Here is a 6,740-nt window from a genome sequence, read left to right on the forward strand (position 1 = left end):
CTTAACCTTTTCCCAATTTTAGTTCTTGGCAGATTTTAGCTATTGTAGGACAAGTCAAGCAATCATCGCACAATTCAAGCAAGCATGCAAAGAGTATATTGGCAGCGGAAAGTAAAGCATGCAACTTGCAAGAATGTAAAGGGAAGGGTTTGGAGAATTCAAACGCAATTGGAGACACGGATGTTTTTCCCGTGGTTCGGATAGGTGGTGCTATCCTACATCCACGTTGATGGAGACTTCAACCCACAAAGGGTAACGGTTGCGCGAGTCCATGGAGGGCTCCACCCACTAAGGGTAACGGTTGCGCGAGTCCACGGAGGGCTCCACCCACGAAGGGTCCACGAAGAAGCAACCACCCACAAAGGGTCCACGAAGTAGCAACCTTGTCTATCCCACCATGGCCATCGCCCACGAAGGACTTGCCTCACTAGCGGTAGATCTTCACGAAGTAGGCGATCTCCTTGCCCTTACAAACTCCTTGGTTCAACTCCACAATCTTGTCGGAGGCTCCCAAGTGACACCTAGCCAATCTAGGAGACACCACTCTCCAAGAAGTAACAAATGGTGTGTAGGTAATGAACTCCTTGCTCTTGTGCTTCAAATGATAGTCTCCCCAACACTCAACTCTCTCTCATAGGATTCGGATTTTGCGGAAAGAAGATTTGAGTGGAAAGCAACTTGGGGAAGGCTAGAGATCAAGATTCATATGGTAGGAATGGAATATCTTGGTCTCAACACATGAGTAGGTGGTTCTCTCTCAGAACATATGAGTTGGAAGTGTAGAAGTGTTTTGATGGCTCTTTCAACGAATGAAGAGGAGGTGGAGGGGTATATATAGCCTCCACACAAAATCCAACCGTTACACACATATTTCCAATCTCGGTGGGACCGAATCAACAAACTCGGTCGGACCGAAAAGGTAAACCTAGTGACCGTTAGAGATTTTCGGTGGGACTGACATGCAACTCGGTAGGACCGGTATGGTTAGGGTTTGGGCATAACGTAATCTCGGTGAGACCGATTACACAAACTCGGTGAGACCGATTTTGGTAATTAGCTAACCAGAGAGTTGGTCAGGCAAACTCGATGGGATTGATTTGCTCTTTCAGTGGGACCGAAAAGTTATAGAAAGGAAACACTGAATTTACATTGCAATCTCGGTGGGACCGATTCGCTCTTTCGGTGAGACCGAAAAGTTACGAAAGGGAAACAGAGAGTTTGCAATCCCATCTCGGTGAGACCGAGATCCCTATCGGTAGAACCGAATTGCTAGGGTTTGGCAGTGGCTTATGACAAGTGAAACTCGGTGGTGCCGGATAGAAGGAATCGGTATGACCGAGTTTGGCTTAGGGTTTAGGTCATTTGTGGATATGGGAAAGTAGTTGAGGGTTTTGGAGCATATCACTAAGCACATGAAGCAAGAGGCTCATTAAGCAACATCTCATCCCTCCTTGATAGTATTGGCTTTTCCTAAAGACTCAATGTGATCTTGGATCACTAAAATATAAAATGAAGAGTCTTGAGCTTTTGAGCTTGAGCCAATCCTTTGTCCTTAGCATTTTGAGGGTTCCACTTTCACCATCCATGCCATGCCAATCATTGAGCTTTCCTGAAATAATCATCTTGGAATAGCATTAGCTCAATGAGCTATATGTTGTTATGAATTACCAAAACCACCTAGGGATAGTTGCACTTTCAATCTCCCCCTTTTTGGTAATTGATGACAACATATAGATCAAAGCTTCGACAAATGATAATAAGCATGAAATATATCGTCGCTTTGAGAAGTATGTGACAAGTAAGAGCTCCCCCTAAATTTGTGCATATTTAAAATTTGCTTTGGACTGCAAATGCACAAAGAGTTAGAGTCATGGGTTACTCTTCCATGTCACATACATCTTGGTGGAGCGCTTAAAATGATAAGAATGAAATGCATGCACTCATCACCAAGAATAGTGAATGATCACATAAGATAGATAAGATATATCAAGCATGCATAAGTGTAGCTTATGATCAAACACATGATCATCAATGTCTCACGAGCAATGACATAGTATCTCAAGCACTCAAAAGCAAACAAAGTTCGAAAAACCACCAAATAAAACAAGAGATAATAAAAGCAACACTCTCTCTCGAAGCCTATGATCTATACATTTTCTCCCCCTTTGGCAACAAGTTACCAAAAAGTTCCTAGAAAATGCATAGTGCTAGATCGACGCTCAGGCTTGATCTTCAGGTGGTGGTGGAGTCCGGAGCACTCCAAGGACGAAGCCTTCTGTAGACGTGGTTGGAGTTGAGGCTGAAGTGGACGCTGGAGCTGGTGGAACTGAGGCTGTAGCTGGTGCAGAAGTGGTGGCTCTGGTGTCAACAACTGGCACTGCATGTGATCTCTGAGCTCTTGGCACTCTGGCAAATGCATCAGTTGTAGTCTTGCCCTTCCTCTCCTGCATATCATCCTGGAGCTGCTCCACTGCAGTCTGAATCTCTGTCACCTTGACATCCAAGTCATAGAACTTTTGTTCCATGATTCTCTCTAGGCTTGCCTGGTTCTGAGTTAGGGTGGCTAGTCCTTTCTCAATCCGCAGGGTGGATGCAATTAGGTAACCAAGCTGCTCTTGTTTGGTTTTCAAGAAATACTCAGATGCCTCCTCTTGAGTTGGCATCTTGGCAGCTTTCTCCTTCCTTGCCTTCTCCTTCTTTGCTTGTGCTTGGGCAGATGATGGTTCATTCTCAGTCATAACAACTTGATTATCTTCAAAATCTGGACGGATGGGCAGGTGTTCCTTGTCCAATGAGTATATGCCTGTGCCCATCTTTGAGTTGATTAACTCCTGAATTTGTGGGGCATATCCACAGCTCCTCTTCTGGTCTGCTGCTGTCCTCTTGATTGTCTCTACCATGAGGCTCATCACCTTGAACTTCTGTGGCACATCAAATACATGAAGCAAATTGATTGCATGGCCTCTGACCATCTTGTGATCTCCAGACTTGGGCAATAAGGTGTGCCTCAAGATCCAATTGATAGTTGGCAGCCCTGATAGAAGATAATGCACTGAGCCAAACTTGAAAGTATCAAGTGCTTCATTTGGAATTTCCTTGTACATATTGGACATGGAGTTGTGGTCCATCTTCTTCTTGGCATAGATATCCAAGTCATCCTCATTCTCCTCTGGGGCATTGATGAGCTGTGCCCACTCAGCAATTGTTGACTGATATCTGGTTCCTTCTGACATCCATACAATCCTCCCATCTGGATAAAAGTGTGATGTGGAGTAGAACTGCATGATAAGCTCCTCGTTCCACTTTGTGAGCTTCTGCCCAACAAAGTCTGCTACTCCACAAGCATTGAAACTGTCAATCACACCAGGATAGTGTTCCTCATTGTCCTTGATGTACTCCCAATCAACCCATCTCATATCACAGACTATTGGCTTCTTATCAAGCAGCACTGTCTCATAGAAGTCCTGTTGTTCCTTAGTGTGGAACCTGTAGTCAACAGCAGTCCTCCTCCTTGAAGCATACAGATCTGCTTCTCTCCACTTCCTCAGCCCTGAGTCTCTCCTGAGCTTCATATCCTCAGCCACAGGATGAGCATCGTTGTGGTCTGGGATCTTGGGCTTGAGTTTTCTGAGAACTTGCTCTTCATCATCTTCTTCAGCAGCTTCAGGCACTGGGGCCTTGTTCTTCTCAGTTGCAGGTATGCTCCTTGTATTTCTCTTTGGTGCAGACTTGGGCTTGGAGGCAGCTTTGGGTGCTTCTTTGGGCTTAGATGTGGCAGCCCCTGATCTTATAGCATCACCCATAAGCTTAGGTGCTTTAGGTGCTGGTGCAGCTACCTCTTCTTCTTCCTCTTCTTCCATGATGGAAGCCTTTCCAAGCACTTTGGCTATGGTCTTCTTGACCCTTTCCTTCCTCTTGTTTCCTTCAGCAGCAACTGGCTCTATGGGAGTGGGCTTCTCAAAAATCTTGGTTGAAGCTCTGGCCTTTGGCATAGGCTGCCTGCCTGCTGGCCTTTTGATCTTTAAGCCTGGCTTTGTGCCCTGTGCTGGCTCAACTCTTTTTGATGTGGCTTCCTCTTCCTCTGCCACATAATCCTCATCCTCAGAATCTGAAGTTCTCTTCTTTCTCTGTCTAGTGGCAGCTTTAGGCAGATTGCTAGGAGTACTTCTATTGCCATCATCTGAAGAGCTGGAGGGACTAGTGCCCTCACTCATGTGCACTTGCTGTTCTGACACATTCTGGCTGTCACTCTGATCTGACATGATGAACAAGTTGACTGCTGACCCTGTGAACAGTTTATAGATGAGGTAGAATAGATGAGCATCACAAAATGCAGAGATTTCTGCAAAAGAATGACTCAAAAACTTAGTTTTAGTTTCCCACTGAAATCATCTTGGATCTACCGATTTTCAAACTCGGTGATACCGAAGCAGTTTTGGAACCTAAACTAGTGAACTCGGTTGGACCGAGTCACAGTTCGGTGGCACCGAGACTGCTAGGGTTTCACAGAGTTCCAAAATCGGTCACACCGATAAGTAATTCTCGGTCAGACCGAGTCTCACTTGTGCAATGGCATAAGCCAAATCGGTGGGACCGAGTTTTTCAACTCGGTGGGTCCAAGATGGTTTCGGTGGAAACCTAACCCTAAAATTTTCGAATCAAACCTAATCTACGAGCGCATTGACTGGATAGGAGTGTTTCAATCGTGGCAAGAATCATGATGATCACAATGTGCTAAGAATCGGATTGGAGAATAGCACAAAGATCGAGTCCATACCCTAGTTCGGCGGAGACTCGCTACGGCGGCAACGGCGGGGTAGAATTCCGTTGACGGCGATGGAGACCAGCGACTGGAGGCGGTTGGCGGCGAGGAGACGATCCGGAGACCAAGTTGGCAGAGCAGGCTATCGCGCGGGCGAAGGGGTTCGGAGAAATTTCCAAATTTTTGCTCGTGACTATATATAGCCCGACCCTTTCGGTGTGACCGAGTGGAACAGCTTGGTGGCACCGAGATGCAAAACTGTATACATTTGTTGCAACTTGGTGTGACCGAAAGGTTCAAATCGGTTGCACCGAGATTGAAAACCTAGATCAACTTAATGATCTCGGTAGGACCGAAAGTGGGGTATCGGTCAGACCGAGAATCATAAAGAGGTTTTGGAAGTTTAAGTCTATGACGAATCGGGGACTCCGAGTGCTCCTCACACAGAGTGGTTCAAATCTGACTTGATCAAATTTTGTGATGTAGCATGAATAGAGTTTGAGACGAGAAAAGCATAGATAGCTAGAGGAGGTTCTTAGGCATTCTTGTCCATCCACTTGGCAAAAGGAAATAAAACCGAACAATCAAAACAACAAGTGGATGTCCTCGAATGAGTAAAATATGCAACCAGCATGCTCACGCAATAAGATGGCAAATGAAATATGTGACAAGGCATGCACAACCAATTCTAGCATCTATCAAGCAATTTGCGATGACAAGGTCATCTATATATGAGTATATTGACTTAGGAGTCAAGTGAGAACACTTGATCATAGGTCATACTCATCGTTTAAGCTCAAGTGGGGTTACCACTTTTACATAAAGCATTGTTGTGTTCACATCTTTAGAGTTGCTTTAGCTCAAGTCTTAGAGTAAAGCTCCCCCTAGATGTGATATCCCCCCTTAGAGGGATGAACTAACCTCGGGTTTTGTCGATGATGACTTCATGTAGATGTTGAAGATGTGGATGCTCAATGTTGATGTAGATCACTTGGAGCTATCCATTTGAGTGAATTGCACTTTCAATACCTACATGGGTTAGTCCCACAAGGAACAAACAAGGATATCCATAGACATAGAGTGATGCACACACAAGATGATGTCCATGAAAACTTTTAGGTTACCTTGTCCCTTGTCTTACCAACAAGAGGGTTTGTGACTCCTTGAACTAGTGCAAGATGTGGAAGTTGATTGCACTTGTTCTTGCCAAAATGATAAGAGTGAAGTATGTTGGCGGAGTCACCCTCAAGAACTCTCTAGTTCTTCTTCTTTTGGATCCACACCATCTTGATGGGAATCCTTGGAGTTGTAGTCGTACTTGATGAAGTGGAACTTGAAGTAGTCTTGGGAATCCACTTGACTAAGGTCTTAGGAGCTTCTTCAAATGCATCAATTTCCTCTTGAAGCTTGTCCTTGCCTTTTTGCTTGTAGTCTTGTGGTGGAAGATCATCTTGAGCTTGTGTTCCCTTGAAAGAAGTATCATACTTCTCTTGTTGAGGAGCAAACTTTGTCTTGGGGTATTGATCTTCTTCCCACTCAACTCCATTGGCATTGAACTTTCGTTCAAAACCAACACCTTGATTCTTCCGGTGCATTCCTTGCTTGCGCACAATTTCCTCGAATTGCTTACTCCCGGCAAGGCTTTTGTACACTCCTTTCTCTATAATTCCCTTCAATAAGCTATTTTCTTGCTCAAGTGTAACTTGGCTAAGAGAATCATTAGTGGAATCAAGAGAACTACTAGAAGCAACAATATTGGATTTAGCATGATCATTGTTACTGCTAGAGGAAGAATCTTTCTTGTTCTTGTTACTAGACTTGACTTGAGGCATGTAAGTGGATAAGAGTAAACGCTTGGCAATGTAAGAATAACTTTTCTTGCGGAGATCATCATTGATTGCTTTTAAGAACTCATGCTCTTGCTCAAGATTGAGCTTTTCAAAGCGTAATTTCTCATGACCTCTTAAAAGTTCTCGAT

This window comes from Triticum aestivum, chromosome 4A, assembly GCF_018294505.1.
Source record: "Triticum aestivum cultivar Chinese Spring chromosome 4A, IWGSC CS RefSeq v2.1, whole genome shotgun sequence".
Lineage (NCBI taxonomy): Eukaryota > Viridiplantae > Streptophyta > Magnoliopsida > Poales > Poaceae > Triticum > Triticum aestivum.